Source organism: Lontra canadensis, unplaced genomic scaffold (assembly GCF_010015895.1).
Source record: "Lontra canadensis isolate GAN:19392208 unplaced genomic scaffold, GSC_riverotter_1.0 scaffold74, whole genome shotgun sequence".
In the NCBI taxonomy this organism is placed as follows: domain Eukaryota; kingdom Metazoa; phylum Chordata; class Mammalia; order Carnivora; family Mustelidae; genus Lontra; species Lontra canadensis.
Window position 1 is genome coordinate 8,050,178 of NW_022631068.1, and position 18,248 is coordinate 8,068,425.

The 18,248-nt window shown below is 35.9% G+C and overlaps 1 protein-coding gene across 1 annotated transcript in view; it reads left to right on the top strand.

Annotated features, from left to right (window-relative positions):
* The window catches only part of LUZP2 (leucine zipper protein 2), a 466,130-nt gene that overhangs the window by 201,332 nt on the left and 246,550 nt on the right, over positions 1-18,248 (top strand). The window contains exons 2-3 of the mRNA XM_032881225.1: positions 12,635-12,748; positions 16,123-16,193. The gene's annotated coding sequence lies outside the window, so the exon portion shown is untranslated. The remainder of the gene's footprint in view (positions 1-12,634; positions 12,749-16,122; positions 16,194-18,248) is intronic.

Here is an 18,248-nt window from a genome sequence, read left to right on the forward strand (position 1 = left end):
TATATATATATATATATATATATTTAACTAAGAACACTATGAAAGCAGGAACTATGTTTTAACCATTTCTGATTTTCAGACCTCGCTCACAACTGCCTAAACATGCACACGGGCACGTACACACACACACACACACACACACACACACAGTGTGCTTAATCAGCTTGAATAAAGAAGAATGCTATTATTTTTGAGGGTCAGGTATCAAAAGAGTATAAAATAGCTTCATACTCTTTAAAGGCAAGCTACAATTTCAACTGCACTTAACATCTAGTGATTTATTTATTTTTTTTTCTCCCTGACTAGATAGTTGTTAACGTCTTTCACCATAAGCACTGAAAAGGGAAGAGCATTTATTATATTTCACTGTATGCCCATTTAAACAATCAAGGCAGGGGCAAATGGATGGCTCAGTCTGTTAAGCATCTGACTCTTTTTTTTTTTTTAAAGATTTTGTTTATTTATTTGACAGAGAGAGATCACAAGCAGGCAGAGAGGCAAGCAGAGAGAGAGAGAGGAGGAAGCAGGCTCCCTGCTGAGCAGAGAGCCTGATGCGGGGCTTGATCCCAGGACCCTGGGATCATGACCTGAGTGGAAGGCAGAGGCTTTAACCCACTGAGCCACCCAGGTGCCCCAAGCATCTGACTCTTGATCTCAGCTCAGGTCATGATCTCATGGTCATGAGATCAAATCCCAGTGTGGGCTATACGCTCAGTGCAGGGTTGGCTTGAAATTCTCCCTCTCCTAGTCTGGCTTGTATTCTCTTTCTCTTCTCTAAATAAATAAATAAATCTCTTCTCCTTGGATACATTCTCCCTGCACAGCATGTATTTCTAGACCCTGCAGAGATTAATACCTTTTTGAACCTACCATTGACAAAATATTTGTAAACAGTTTTGCCCTAAGTCCTCACTGCCTTTAAGAACCACCTTTTATCTGAAGACAGTTTTGGAAAAAAAAAAAAAAAGTTTAAATATCCCAAATGTCCCTTCCTTCTAGAGCAGAGGTTCTCTATGCAGACTATGCCTAATGTCTGCACTGACATTAGTGTCCATTTCCTACAAAGAGTTCTTATGCCCTTAGAAATACTATGTAGATTTGTTAATTTGTAAGTGTGTGGAAATTATTCTAGGATGAGTGTTCATATTTTTGTTAAGACTGTCAGTGAGGCTGGGGGCGCCTGGGTGGCTCTGCCTTTGGCTCAGGTCATGATCCCAGTATCCTGGGATCGAGCCCCGCATCGGGCTCTCTGCTCAGCAGAGAGCCTGCTTCCTCCTCTCTCTCTGCCTGCCTCTCTGCCTACCTGTGATCTGTGTCTCTCAAATAAATAGAATCTTTGAAAAAAAAAAAAAAAGACTATCGGTAAGGCTGATAATCCACAAAAATTTATAAGAGCCATTGCTTATGATCCATTACAGTGCTGAATGGCATTCAAACTCTAAAGTCAGAATGTAATACAAAATTAACCCTAAATGTTCCTGAATATTCTGTATAAATGGCATGTCTCTCAGTCCAATAGAAATATTTTGTTTCCCCTTTTCTCAGGATTGGAAACAATTGCTTTTTCTTTGTTGGAACATCAGATGAACCAGTTGGCTTGTATTTAGGACTGTGTTGTCCCTGGGAAAGGAGAAGGTTGTTTCTTTCAATAAATTATTTCCAGTATGGCATGATGTTTACATTCTGAGGGACACTGCATTCTCACAAATAATGCATGAGTGTTTCCCTTTGTCCATATCCTCACCAACACCTGTTGTTTCTTGTGTTGATTTTACTCATTCTGACAGGTGTGAGATGATGCCTCATTGTAGTTTTGATTTGCATTTCCTTGATTGTGATGTTGAACATCTTTTCACGTGTTGACCAGCTGTATGTCTTCTTTGGAAAAATGTTTTCTATTTCTTAATTGATTCTTCATTTTGGGGATATTGAGTTTTATAAGTTAATTATGTATTTTGGATATTAATCCTTTATTGGATGTATCATTTGCAAAAATCATTACCATTCAGCAGGTTGCCTTTTAGTGTTGTTGATTATTTCCTTCACTATGCAGAAGGGTGCTATTTTTCTTGATGATGACATTTCCAAGAGATGGTTCCCAGGTCAAATGAGAAAAATATTCTTAGGTCTCAAAGCTGGCAAGTGGCTTTTTTATTATATGAAGAATTACATATATTTCAAAGAAAGAAAGAGCTTCAAAGTTTTCTAAAGTAAAGGCCCTGAGAAAGAGGGAGAAACTTCTTTTCCCCTTATTTTCAACAGGGAAAATTAAGCCTCTTATTATTGACTTTGTAAATTTTTATCAACTTGTGAAATACAATCTATTTCACAGATATGGAGGCTGAGGCCAGAGAGTTATAATGATTTCCTAATGTCTCACTAGCAGGTTAGTGACAATATCTGGAAATCAAATTTTGATTTTCAAGTTTTATATCTTATCTAATGAATGGCTACAATATGCACCATGACTCTGATATTTCTCTACTATTTGTCTTTTTTTTTTTTATTCTTCCATGTTTTCAATCCAGAAAGTATTGCTCTAATAAGGGTTTTCTTTTCTAAGTACAGCCGTCACAGGATTCATGCAGTGCCTGCATTGCTATGAGGGGTGATAGTGAATGGTGATGTCTAAGTCAGTATATGTGGACTTGAATGTGTTTATTTGGGTAAATTTAGGGATTTTTAAAACTTCTTATGTAACACTTTTAATTTGAGGTCTTTATGCACATGCACACACATGCATAATTTTATATAAAAACAACAAAGTCTATCTTCTTCTTTTCTTTGTTTGCTCATACCTTCCTTTCATAAATTTCCTCTCCCTGCAACCCTCCTCTGCCGACTCTTAACCTTTTTGATTTCAAATTTGTATGCTTACTAACATGATCCTATCTATATAGGCACATTCAGACACAAACACATATTTGTACATTCACAGAGCATGATTCATTGTTACTAGTGTTATATAAATGCATCACACTTTTAATTTTTCCTCTTATTACTTAAACATACCTCATGGCTCTAATTGATGTGTAACTTAACCTTAAAATAATATAGTGTATCATGTTGTCAAAGAAAATCAGAGCCAGACAGTAGTTGAAGCAATAAAAAAAAAAAACAAAAAAAAAAAACAGATTTTTACTCAGGGACTATTGCAGTTGAGGAAAAAGAGATCTCTGTATAGAACTGAGCTCAGCTTTACATACAGCATGGACAAATAGGGATTTCCAGCTAAGGAGTGGGGTGAGGTCAATGGATGGAAAATGATGAAGAAGAAACATTAGGAATATGGGAGGGCTCTGGCCAACCCAGGATTCTTACTGAAAGCAGACTGAAAATGTCAGATATTACCTGGAAAATGATGGAGGGTGAGGACTTGGATCTGATATTCAAGATGCCCAGATATTGGAGGTGGGAGTTCTGGCTAAACTAAGCAAAAAATAATATACTAAAATAATAAAATAATAAACTAAGCTAAGCAAGATTCCTGCTACAACTTGGTGCTATGGTCCTGGCAGATGCTGAGGAACTTGACTAAAGTTTGATCAGGGAGAGTCCTTGTCAGTGTATATAACATGATTTATCCAGAACTCTTATTTTGTTTCCAGATATTTATGATTAATGCACCTTTAAATTTATGTTTGCAAGGCCCGGGACTTTTATTTCTATGAATACATTCTCAAGTGTAGGATTGTTGGGAGTTGTTTTTTTTTTTTTTTTTTTTAGTTTAAAATACTCTAGCCAAAAGGCTTGTGATACTTCAGGTTTTGACTGTATTTATATGTGAGACCCTCTTTCTCCCAAAGGATGATTTTCTAGCTGTCTTTTACACAGGGGCACAGAATGAATTCTGCCACACATCTATAGTCAGCTTTGGCTTCCCTTCGTTCGCACTGGTAGACCTTGAAAGAAAATTACCTTGCAAACATCCTGGTGGTCACATGGACTGTTGAGTCTGATAAAAAGAAAAGGGAAAGAGTGCCTTTAGGTAATACAAAGGTCTTTTAACAAAATAGTCCATGACCTTTCTGCCAAGATTCAGAGGAGTTTCATAGTTCTTCTGAATTTCCTGAGGGCAGACATTGCAAATGTTTCCCATGCTGCAACCCCCCATGGCCACCAACTTAATATCTTGCCCAAGCCAAGTAAAAGTCATTTTTATTCAATCTGCTTGCCTGTGAAATATAACAATATACACTTTGGAACAGCTTTGACAACTGCAGGGAGAATAATTTAAATCTTTCTTCCTTTTGATATACTTTTGAGTTATTAATCTGACTATATATATTCCTAAATACATATTTCTTGGCATTTCACAGAGAAATAAATCTCCTATAGAAAGTAGTTAAATCTCCTGAGCATGGTGTTTAAGAGTTTTGATATTTGAATTTTACCAATTTCTTCAGGTTTTACCCAGTAGTTCAGTGAGTACCCTATATGCACTTTAGACTATGTTGTTTCCTGGTTTATAATATATATACACTCAGCACTTCCCTTATACATTGTCATTACCTATATCATTCTCTCTGCTTAGGATACCTTTCCCTTGATTGCATTTAATAATCCTATGTGTCATTCAAGGCCCAAAACAAATATGTTTTTTCCGTGCAATTTTCCATAATTGTTTAACCTGAAGTTGATCTCTCTTAATGCCTTACTCCTGTCACATTTTGTCATATGCTATCCTCATCATGACGTGGGTTCTTCTTTCCTGTATATTACATGCTACAGGACTAGGGATAATGTATTGCTAATGTTGTTTTCTTTTTTCCCCTCAAAGATTCCTACATGTAGGAGGAACCAAGAAAATATTTACAGGGTCCATAATTTATTATAGAGACCATATAATGTGATATTTTGTCATCAAAGGTATCCAGGGTGGAATACCAGTCATTTACTGTGACCTTGGAGAAATTATTCTGAACCCGTGCTTTCTTGCTTGTGAAATGAATATAATATCACTTACATTTCTGGGAAATTATGAGAATTAATCATCTATGTAAAACATCTGCCTGTGTCTGATATATACTTGTATATAATAAATACTGGATAGTGTTTTTTTAAGCATAAATGACAGGGGGTCTCTGGGTGGGTCAGTCAGTTAAGCGTCTGCCTTTGGCTCAGGTCATGATCCCAGGGTTCTGGAATCAAGCCCCACATCAGGCTCCCTGCTCAGCGGGAAGCCGGCTTTCCCCTCTCCCTCTCCAACTCCCCCTGCTTCTGTTCTTGCTCTAGCTGTCTCTCTCTCTCTCTGTCAAATAAATAAATAAATAAAATCTAAAAAAAAAAAAGAATAAATGACAGGAAACTATGGTTATGGCTGCCATAATAAGTGGTTCTTTAAATGTAGGTAGAAACACTGCAAACCTGTTGAACAGAAGTTTGCATTTCTGCAATTATTATTTTTGTTATATTTCTGTGGGAAAAGCAAACCTTAAGATCTTATGACACTAGTCCAGATCTTTGAATTTTATGAGGCTTAAATCTGAAGACATTGGACACACTCTGGAAGACCTTTTCATTTAAAACAAAAGCTTAAAAACAAAGTAAATTGGAAACATTAAAACATTACTCCAAGATAAGCTTTATTTCTATAATTTTTGCATTTAGAAAAAAGTGAGAAATATTCATTCTGACAGGACAGCAAAGGAGCAAAAAGTGTAAGGAAGGATTTGAAGAATGGTGAGGACAAGTCTCAGGACATAGAAACCAGTTTGTAGGAGCTCCCACTGGCCTGACTTAGGATCATCATTAAATTAAATAAGTATTAGTAGAAAAAGGAAGAGATACATAGTTCTAAGCATTCATTATTCTATACAGACTAGTGTATAATTATTCATTAAAATACTATCTGATAATTAATTTCAAAATGAAGGAGTGGATAAAATATATGACATGACAAATTCTGAAAAGAAAGGAACTATATAGCTCTAAGAGGTGACTTCATGGAGAAAGGGAGATGAGATTATTATTTTTTTTTTAATTTTTTTTTTTTTTAAGATTTTATTTATTTGACAGATCACAAGTAGGCAGAGAGGCAGGCAGAGAGAGAGAGGAGGAAGCAGGCTCCCTGCTGAGCAGAGAGCCCGATGTGGGGCTCGATCCCAAGACCCTGGGATCATGACCTGAGCAGAAGGCAGAGGCTTTACCCCACTGAGCCACCCAGGCGCTCCGAGATTATTTTTCTATCTAGATTGACAAGAGTAGGTGAAGGCACTCCAGGTTGATGTGAGAATCTTTAAATTCATTTTAATTTCAGTTTCAGTTAATTCATGGAAATGAAAATAGACAAAACTACATTTAAAGATTTTTGAGAAATATTCTTTGGTTGATAATTAAATATGGCACACATAAGAGGAAAGATACAGAAACTGAGCAGAGAAAACAGAAGGAGAATAAAGGTCATTTCAAGCCAGAGGGAAGATGGCCTTGACCTTGACAAAACCAAAAAGCACCAATATTTTAAGTGATAAGTTGATGCCAATAGAACTGTAAGTTCAGAAAACCTGATTTGAGAGCAGTGCATTAAATGGATTGAGAAAAGAAATCAATTAATATATAGTGCTATAAATAGATAATGAGGACTTGAGCTAGGACAGTAGTTACAAGTAAAAGTGTTCAAATATTCAGAGTTAGAGAAGAGATGAGATTGAATCAAACAGCTGATTGTCTTTGAGAACTAAAGAAAATAATTAGCTAAATAATGGCCCCCGAACTCCCATCTTGAGTGAAATTGAACATGTTTATTGTCAACATTGACACCAATGGGAAAACTGAACAAAATGTCAAATCCCTTTGAAGGCACTGGAGAATCACTAGTGCACAAGGTGGCAAGTACTCAAAGGACTAATCTCTGAGAAATGAAGTACTAAGAAGTTAACAACAGAGGCTATGCAGTAGATTATTTAGAAATACGAGCACCACCATTCTTGTACACTCATTTACAATATGATTTTGAACATTTTCCCATGAAGAAATGAAGTGTATTTCTCTGCCTCTTGAATGTGTCCTGGACTTGTGACCTGCTTTGTGACAGAAGCAGTATGGCAGATGATATGTCATACCACTCCGAAGCCTAAATCTGAAAATACTCCTTTATTTTTGCTGATTTTCTTAGCACCCTAACCAACTGGAATATGAATAAGCACAGGCTAACTCTCTTGGTGATGAGGGACATATGAGACATTATCTTCACTCACAACTGATAGTGAGTCAACCACAGAAACAGAGCCATTTAATTGACCAGGAAATGATCACAGAAGCAAAAGCAAGACCAGCATGAAGGAGCCAAGCGCAGATGAGCTTAGGCCAAATTTATGACATTAAGAATCATGAAATAAATGAGTGACAATGAAATGGACAAATTTCTAAAAATAATGAGTATTACTAATATTGACATAGGGACAGTTAAGGATAACTGAACAGTCCATATCGCTTAAAGCATTAAATCTGTAAATAACGACCTTCTCACAAAGGAAACTGCAAACCAGATGGTTTACATGTCAATTCTACTCATTCAGGTGAGAAATATTGCCAATCTCACACAAATTCTTTCAGGTAATAGGAAAAGAAGGCACATGTCCCAATTTTTTATGAGCTAAACATAATCTAGATACGAAGCTTTATATGGACTTGAGGACAAAGGACATTTTAACTAAATTTCTCCCATGACAATAACTGTAAAAATCCTAAACAAAATAGTAACCAACTGAATCTAACAGAATTGTATATAACAAACAAAATGATTGATCACAGTAATGAGATTTTGATTTAATGTAGTCATTAATCATATAGGAAATTAATCCATATAATCCAGCACATCAATAGTGTAAAAGAAAAAAATGTATGTGATCATCCTAGTGGATACATTTGTGAGACCAGTTTTTCCTGTGACACTGTTACATTACAAATTACTCTGAAAGTCTGATTGATGGCTTACAATCAAATTTAGTTTTCAACTCATGTTGAAGCATCACTAGGGTGTGTCTGCTTCAGAGTATGAATCAAATTCAGGTTTGCTGTATATGTTTTCTTTCTGAAGAAGCCTGAAGTTGCGGGAGTTATCTGGGGGAATTTCTTCATGGGGCCATTAGCAGGAGAATGAGAAACTAAGCCAAATTAGACAGACAACATTTACAGTCTTCAACATGTCCTGCCCATTAATATTCCGTTGAAGTGTCACATGACCAAATGAATGGTGTGGGGGGTTCTCTTCTGCCTATATGTGTAATGTGGCCAAGGGTTGGAGGAACAGAAGAGTTGTAAGCAAATAACATACACCACAATGAAAAAAAAAAGAAAAAAAAACCTAAAATATTGGACATCATTCAGATCCCACTCATGATTAAAACTGAACAGATTTAGAAACCAGAAATAAAAGAAAACATTTTTTATATCTGATTTTAAAAAATTGAAAAGTTAACCATAAAAGCCTATCAGAAATACCATATTTGTGGTCTTGAAAGTTTTTCCCCCTGCAGTCTGGAATAAGAAAAAGGTGTCTCTATCCCTGCAATTTGGAATAAACAAAGGATGTGTTTATTATACATTTTACTGAACATTGTAGAACAGTCCTTGGTCCTTGATAGCAAAGTAAGATAAAGAATTTAAATAAAGACTTAAGGATTGAAAAAATAAAAAATACTTTTGCAGACAATATGATTACACTTGTAAGAAAATACAAAATTCTCCACAAATAATTTTTATAGTTGATAATTTGCTGAATGCAAAATCATACAAAAATCCATGTTTTAATATGCTAGCAATACATCATTTTAAATGTTTGCAAGATATAATATTTATAATCAGATAAAAATATTTTTCATACAATTACAAATTTAAGTGGTACAACTCAGTGAACAACTCTGAATATAAAAGATGAATAATTTTATCTATACTTATATTATTAATGTGTATTCATCAGAAGACACCATTAAGATATTTAAAATTCCAACAGCAGGAGATAATTATGTTTTCAATACACTTAACCATCAAAGAGCTCATGTGTGGACTATATAAATATCACCTACAAATAAATAATAAGCAATGGGCAAACCAATGCACAAAAAGCAAAAGGCATGAGCAGGCATTTTATAAAAAAATAATATTTAAGGCTCCTGGGTGGCTGAGTCAGCTAAGCATCTGCCTTTGGCTCAAGACATGATCCCTGGATCCTGGGTTTGAGCTCCAGGTTGGGTTCCCTGCTTAGTGGGAAGTCTGCTTCTCTCTTTCCCTTGACTCCTCTCCCTGCTTGTGTGCTCTCTCACTCATTCTCTTTCAAATAAAGTATTTTTTAAAATATCATATTTAAATATCATTTTTTGTAAGGTACTCACTTTGGATCACCAGTAAAATATAAATTACAGCTAAAAATGTAGTACTATTGTACAACCAGTAGAGTGACTGAAAATTTAAAAATACTGACAATACCACAGTTTATAAGACTTTGAAGCAATTGAAATTCTTCACCTCTTCTATGATATAGCTGATTTGGAAAATTCTCTGGCAGTATTTACTGAAGCTGAAAATGTATTTTCTATAATGAAGCAATTCTTTCTTAGTTATGTACTTGGCATACATGTATTTGTATGTTAAATACAAGGCCTATGAAATATTCATATTCATAACAGTCAAAACTTGGGGAAAAAGGTGTCTGTTGGTATTAGAATAGATGCATTGCAATATAATTACTCATTACTATACTATGCAGTGATAAAAACTAACACACTATTTCTCCACATAATATGGACGAGTTTCACAAATTCCATGTTGTATAAAACAAATCAAATAACAGGCATTCAACATTTGCATAAATTTCAAACATAGGCAAGTGATTATGAAGTAGTAGAAATAAAAATATTGGTTATATTTGAGGAAGAGAGTGAACGTAATAAATGGGTGAAGTCAAAGAATTGTCATCTAGGGTACATGGTTCATTTTTAAAATTTCCTCTATGTTCACTTTATGAGAGTTCATGAAATGTGTCCTGGGGACTGTGTAGTTCTTTTCTGCATAAGTGCTACAACTCAGCAGAATTCTTATTTTAAAAAGAATGACCTGAAAACAGTAGTATCAGCTGAAAATTACAGCAAGTGTTCACATACATTTACTCACTGATGAAACATAATTAATATAGCTATCGTAAAGTCACAAACAAATTAGATGATCTACTATCATTTTCTCTACCTGGCATTGTTTAGGAGGTCTTAGCCAGTATAATTAGCAAAGAGGAAAAAAATAAGAGTTATTGGAATAAGAGATGGTATTATTGAAAGAAAATATTGCTGTCCACTTGAAAAAGCCAAACAAATCAACTAGCAACTACTTGTTATAGTTACTTTGTTTAATACTACTCTTCTTTAATAAGATACCTGGAATCAAGATCAACTTAGTCAATAGCGTTAAAAGAAGCCAGCAACATTCATGTAGGCAGTGGAGTGGAAAAATCCACCACATTAACAGCAATAAGTCCAACATGAAATGAGCAAAAGTTACTTTGAAGTAACTTTAAGCATTGCTGAATCATATAAAAGTCCTAAAATAATATATGAAACCATCTGTCTTTGGATTGAAAGCTACCCTTTTGTTATGCATTTCCTTAAATATAACTATAATATGAATGCAGTTTCAATTAAATTCCCTATAGGAGTTTTTATGAAATGGACAAACTGATTCTAAAATTCACTGAATACACAGATACAGAAAATTTATCAATAAAACTATGAATAAAAACAAAATATAGGAAGTAACAAATTGTAGCACACAGCTGTAATAATTAATCCATGATTTAGTGTTGCAACCAATTCATCAGTACATCCTAATAGAGGTCCCAAAACATACAGTAAAAAGGAATTTGGTACATCAGAAAACCTCATTTCAAAATCAGTGGAGAAAGGATTGTCACAATTGTGCTAATACAATTGGCTATGCTTATCTAAATTATATTGCCATCTTTTAATATATACATACATGAAAAATACATAAATACAATATATTCCAAAATTAATTTTGTAGTTTAGCAACAATTACCCAATGTATCTTCACAACCACTTTTAAAGAACAGTATTGGCATGTAGAAGATCTATTTGTGCAAGAGCAGTACAGACACCATAAAGGAAAAGACTTATCCCCATGTATATTTAAAAAGAAATTGCAGAGTTAGTAAATGTAAAAATCTATAACAGATTTGGAAAATATCTTCACTATAATGACAGTTAAAAACCTTACTGGACAGGAGCTTCTTTAAATCAATAGATGAAATAACTGTTATGGGTTGAGGTGTACCCCCCAAAATTCATATGTTGAAGTTCCCCCACCCCTTAGATATAACATCATCTGGGGATGGGTATTGATAGAAGCTACCATGTTAAAATAGGTCACTAGAATGGGCTCTAAACTAATATGAGTGGAGTCCTTATAAAAAGGGAAGATTAGTCACAGAGTCACACAGAGAAAACCATGTAAAGACATGTAGGGGAAGATATGACCTGCAAGCCAAAAGAGCAAGGCCTGAGACAGAATTTTCCCTCACAGGCCTCATAAGGAAACAACTCTACCAACAGCTTGATTTTGAGTTTCTAGCCTCTAGATTTGTAACATAAAAAAATTTCTGTTGTTTGAGCCACCCATTCTGTACTACTTTGTGACAGCAGCCCCAGCAAGCTGTCACAAAAACTAACCCAAAATATGAATGGGTAGAAGGCATACTCAGATGATCCCTAAGGGAAGAAATGCAAGTAGAGCAATCATTTTCCTTGTCTACATTTTCCCTGTATGCACACACACACTTGCCATAGCATACATAAATATACACAAACACAAACTACTTGCCCATTTATTCCTTGAATAAGATCTTAGGGTAGTAACTCGATCCTTCTGAGCTCAATTATTTTATGTTTACAAAATGAGAATTACAGTACTGGTCTTACAAAGACCATAGGAGAAAAGTAAGAAAACAATATGTATAGATGATATGGAGTTAAATGTCTTTCCTTCATGAAACTTGTTAACAAGTCTGTTCAAATTTTACTCTAATTACTGTATTTATTTACTGATTTCATAGATACTTTGTGTTTTTTTGTTTTTTTTTTCCATTACCTCTTTAATAGCAATAGAGATTCTTAGACATGTTTGGGAAGGGCTGTCTTTTCTCTGGGCTTCCTCCCTACCTACAGAGATGAAGTAAGAACCCCACGTTCTGCCCTGACTCTACCCACAAGTATGTCTCCCCAGTGTCAGAACCTGTCTAAATATTTGAAATACATTGGTTCAGGTCATATCTCATGTTGTGAGATGTCAAAGACCTTAGGAAGAAGTGTGGTGATGTCATGGAAAATATCTGTTTCCGAGAGGTACCTAATGAGCCATCTTCAACCTGTCAAAGACAGTATTGTTCAGGAATTTCTCTGTGGTTTAGAGAACCCTTAATGCAAAATAAAACCTTTGTTGTAAGACTGCTTTGTTTTCAATTTTCTCCTTTTAGGTGGAAGAGGAAAAACAAAACATCCTAGTAATTAGGGTTTCAATGATCTAGATTTTGCTTGAAATGCAAGCACCTGTGATAGTGTTTAAAGAGGCTGAACCCCAGTGGAACTTTTTGAAGGGCTCTCATGCGATTTTTTTCTGTGTTAGACAGGACTATGAAGAGCTAGAAAAGCAGCTGAAAGAAGTCTTTAAGGAGCGAACCAACATCCTCCATCAGCTGACAAAGACATCAAGAGAACTTGATGGAATTAAAGTCAACCTTCAGGTGAGACGAAAACTAATTTTCCAGGCAGCAAAGGATGAGAAGTCACCCGGTTTGTCTCGGTGGATTAGCATTAAAGACTCCTGCATTTTTTAACCAGTTTTGAATATGTTTCGGGGTTTGACCAAGGGAGTTATTTATTATATATGAGCTTTGAAAAGAAATGTCATTTGAAATGCAGTGTGGGAATCTGTGGTTTGCAAATTCAGAAAGGAGAAAATTATGTACTTGGCAAGGCCATCAGTCTCTCATAGCTTCTAAGATCAATTTGACCCCTGTGTTGAAAATAGGAATGATCTCTAGAAGAGAATTTTTAATTCCACAAAGGATAATTCTCAAGAATCTTTAGTAATCCTCATTGCTAAAATGGGAAAATGTCTTAGAAAGTCAAGAGTCATCTATGAAAATGTATTAATACTCCCATGAAATCTCAACCAAAAACTAGGTCTATATCTGATAAGATGAATTTTCTGAAATATCTGATATTTTGATATTTGAGTAAACAGTGAATTTTTTGAGGACGTAATTTTAATTTTCATAATGTGTCTATCTGTAAGACAGGTACTATTGATGTGATTTTTTTCTTATTATACATGAGGGATTATGCTTAGAAAAGATAAGTTGAATGTCACAAAAGAAACCAGAGTTTAAATACAGGAAATCTGGCTTCAGGGCTTATGAATTAGTTACTGCACAAAACCATGTTTCTGAACCATGTGGAGCCAGTGTTGTCCTTAGCTTTCTTTTCCTTGAAGGTGATGATAATGATGATGATGGTGTCCATAGCCACAACAGTTTATTGAAAATGGTCAAGGCCTTGTGTTAGGTATTCTTTGTACAATCTTTATTTTTTACATAAAGACTGCTCTGGTTACTAGTAGTTTCATCCTGTAGGTAAGAAAACAAGACCTAGAGAAAGGTTAAGCAGCTATAGGGGACACAGAGAGAATTAGGTGACAGCGCAGGTGTAGGAGCCCAGTGCCCAAGCTCTTGTTCTAGAAGTTATGTTGCAACTTGAGGACATAAAAATAAGAGCAGAAAAACCACCCATATTCCATTAAAGTACAGAGACAGGCAGCAGGGTAAGGACAGTGCTGCGATGTAAGAATATATAGAACGTTAGGGAAGCCCTGACTTGGATGAAAAGGGAACTAAGTGAAATTTCTGTAGGAAGCTGACACCAGAGTTGCACCTTATCATTATGTAGAAATTCACCAATTATATGAGGCTGCAAAAAATGTTCAGTACACCTGCATCTTCTCAGACTCAGGAAACAACTGGCACTTCAAAACTCTGTCATGCATATGGTGAGATGCCCATGTGTGACCAGGACACAGTGTCTCACTGGTAGCCTAAGTTAAGACACCCAGTCACATTCTGAAAAATTGCTTGATAAGAATGTATAATTTCATAGAATCATGTTTCTTAAAAGGGTAATTATTTCCTATTTCCATTTCCTGTCAGGGAATTATTTCCCAGGGTAATTATTTCCTATTTCCATTTCCTGTCAGCCAGTGTACAAGGTATTTTTCATTTTTTATCTTATTAAATCCTCTTAGCAGCCTCTTCACAAAATTTTACTCATAAACTGAGGAAACAAGTCTCAAATAGGCCAAGGAAGTGCCTGGTCATATATCTGATAAATACTGCTTCTAGGTTTTAAACTCACAGTAAATACTACATAGCCCATTCTACACTATTCTTCTAGTGGGACTTCATGAAGATAGGAGCTTTGAAAGTCTTGTAATCTTTTCTCTGTAACCATAGCCCCAGGATGGGGTGGTAATGGATGGTAACACAGGTCAACCAATAAGTATTATGTTGATCAGTTAGTAGGTGTCTCAACCTTTAACATCCTTATAGGAACTTAGAATATTTTCCAAGTATACTCCACTTCCCTGGACATTTCTGGGTAAATGATAATTAAGAACACGATGGCTCTCCTACTGAGATATATCTTGCTGACTCCTGTCTGTACCTGCACTTTCCATTTCTGCAGCTCATGTTCTTTTTCATTTGTTTGGTTTTTTTTATTTTAAATTTCTTGAAGACAGTCATCTGCTTGATCATAGTTTCCTTCAGAATGCCCAGAATATAACAGATGGTCAATAAATGAATAGGCATGTTTTAATGTACTTTTCATCAACTGTTTTTCCACATCTGTTTTGTCCTCTGAGCTTTCCAGTAACTGTCTAAAGTAGACAGAAGATCATCCCTGATCTTCACCTAAGGAAGTCAAAGAGCAGATTCCGTGACCTGCTCCAGGCTATAGATGCGGGGCTTGATCTCAGGACCCCAGTATCATGATCTGAGCCAAAGGCAGGTGCTTAACTGAGCCACCCAGGCTGCCAGAAAGAAGTTTCTCTCATACAATTCAGCCCATCACATCCCAATCAGAATGCTGATTTCACTGTATGAAAGTTGACTGATTTTAGCATTAGACTATAAAATTTGTGAAGGCAGACACTGTGCCTCTGCACAGGACTTTGCATAATTCATGATAGGTATTTGTTAAATAGATATTAAGTAAACAAAGTATTTGCCATTCCTAAGATTGTCAATTTTCTGCCTGCCACAGCTGCTTTTCCTGCAAACAATATCACTCCTCCTCAGTTTCAACGTCTAATATCAAGAAAGGTTACCCTGTTAAATAGTTTATTGAGTACAAATAAGAAAGTTCTTAGGGAAGACTTAATAGGAGGGATTCTGTAATGAGAATAGCTCAGTGCGCTTTTCTGCTTGAAGTCACGGTCTGTGGATGTTGAATTTGCCAGAGTAAATAAACACTAAGGACTGAGATGATACTTTATTTTTCCCCCTTTATACCCCTATATATCTTGTCAGAGCAGTTACAGTTTTACATAGCCTTAGTTTTTCTGTGTATTCTGCTGCATTACTCATTAATAATAAATAGATAAGACCAAACAGGTACATGCTTTTGGGCTTCTTTGATCGTGAATTATGTCATTACTTAGCAGATTCAGAAAGGTCTTTTATGTCCGTGTGAATTTGTAGAAACGATGCCAGAGCTGGCTTGACATGCCTGCAGAGAACACAATGAAACTTCACCTGGAGAGCGGAAGATGTGTTTTATACTCATTTGTAAAGAGACCTAGGTATTGGAGAGCGTTTTCCCCTCCACCGGACCTCTAAGGGCTGAGGCTCAGTTTATTCCCTTTCACCACTGGGTAGCACCTGTGCTTGGTGTCATAAATTCCTGTGGGCGTCCTTAGAGCCCTGATGAACACCGTGCGTCATTTGCACCTTCTTGTTTCAGGACAGAAGAGCAGTCACACCTGTGCCATAGAGACAAAAGTAAAGTGAGCCCCAATTTATCACTTGAATAAGATTTTTTCTTTTCCCACTTTTCTTACCAGTCTTTGAAAAATGATGAGAGATCTTCCAAAACTGATGTTGAGAAGCTTCTGGAAATAGGTCAGAGACAAAGGTAAGACTGGATTTCCTTTCATTTTCTCAGTTCTTTTTTTTTTTTTTTCCCAGAGTGTCAAACTCCACTCAGAAATTTCACAAAAATCGGGTCATTCAAAATGCATTAATTCACTTCTCTTCTTACTGACTCTTGAAGGGCTCAGAATCTTACTGAAATGCAGGTTTGTATACAGTAAATCTATGGTGGGGTTGGAAATTGTGCATTTCTAACAAGTTCGCTAGTGATCGTAATGCTATGTTGCTTGTCTGCAGATCACAGAATGTTTACATATCTGTAGAATTTTCCCCATTATCCTAGTAAGATAGACCCCAGCGAGTCTGCCGGTCAACAGACATATGCAGTAATACTGATTTCAGTGGGCGGTATGTAATACTATCAAAACTTAAGGTGGTAATGGTGGGGATGGTGAAGACTGGGGTAATTTTATTGACAATATAAGTAGAATTAATCTAATCTTATTAGTGTTGGATTGTGTTTTTTTAAAGAAAGTGTATTGTGAGATAGATTTCTATGCAGTATGAAAAGCTATATGATTTGAAATTGCCTCTCAAAGGAAAAAGAAAGATACTTTAAGTAGAAACAAGCTACTATTTGTTGCACACTTAGAGGCTCTGCCAGATGCTTTATATATATTTTCCCATTTCACCCTCACTGTTGTCTTATAAACAGTTATGATTATCACTGTTTAATAGGAAACGGTTGCTCAAAGGGCCTACATGAGTTGAAGAGAGTTGTGTTAGGTGGAATTTACTCGACTGGTCTCACCCAGTAGCCACACCTTTTCACGTTAGTTATCTGATCACAAAGCAGCCTAGATAATCTTCATAACAGAAGATCAATTTCAGTGTTTTATCCAGAGTTTGAAAACTTGTTTAAAATGTGTAACTTGTAGAATGTACACGAAGTCAGAATAGAAAACTCAGTAAATTCTAACAATAGGCAATGTCTCAGAAGGATATGACATTAGAGATACTAATTTTTGTTGATTACTTAGAAAGAGATATATAAAAATCATGGTTCCCTGAAGGTGAAGCAGGCTGTGTATCTCATTTTGAAAAGAAGAGATACTAATAAACCGTCAAAGAAAAAGCGTCTTATTTTAGAATATTAAAAAATATTGACTGATGGCAAATTTAGAAGTATTATCTGAGTCTGAACAGCACACTGTGTTGTAGATGCCATCCGTCTGAACGTCCTGCTCCTCCTAACCCTGCTTCCTTTGGGCTGCTTGCCGCCTAACACTTACCTGTAGAAGTGGTCTCAAGAGGTCATGCTTCTTTCATGTGACTCCCAACATCACTCACAGTTAATAGGTCAGAGGTGATCACCAAGACAAAACCAAATCAAATGGAATTTCCCTTTTGGAATTGTAATCAAGAGGCGTCTAATCAGTCTCCCTGGGTAGCTGGAACTAGACTTAAGTAAGTAAACTCAGAGGTTATGGGGTGGGCCATATACAACCATGCAGAGAGAGCAAAGAATGCCTTTCTGTTGAGACAGAGAAAGGAATGTGTGTGCATATTTTTGTGTGCACATGTGTGTGGGAGGGAGTGAGTGAGCACAAATGTTGTATTGACTCTTGAGTGTTACACTTTCAGAAATATTTTGACAGCCTAGATAATATTCATAGCAGAAGACCAGATCCAAAACATACCATATGAGGAGCAAGAGTGTGTACCCATGAAATGGAGACTTGGGGGGTGGGTAGGAGGGTAACCTAAAGTGTCTGAAAACTGTCTTAGGAAAAAAAGTGATAAGACATTTTATTCACTATTGTGGTTGGTGGGTGGAGATTCCTAGAAGGCAATTTTAGACTCTGTGTACCAAAGGATTGTAAAATATCGTGTTCTCTGAAAACAAAAAAGAATAGGCGGGATAGTGCTCCATCTGAGATGTTTTTACAATACAAGTTGGTAACCACTTGAAAAAAAATGCCTTCCTGTAGTGTATTTGGATGAGTGTGTTTTTTATATTTATAATTTGATATGAAGACGTATGAAGCCACTGCCCTTTCAAATCCCTCGTAGTGAAATTCTGTGCAGAAATGTGCTC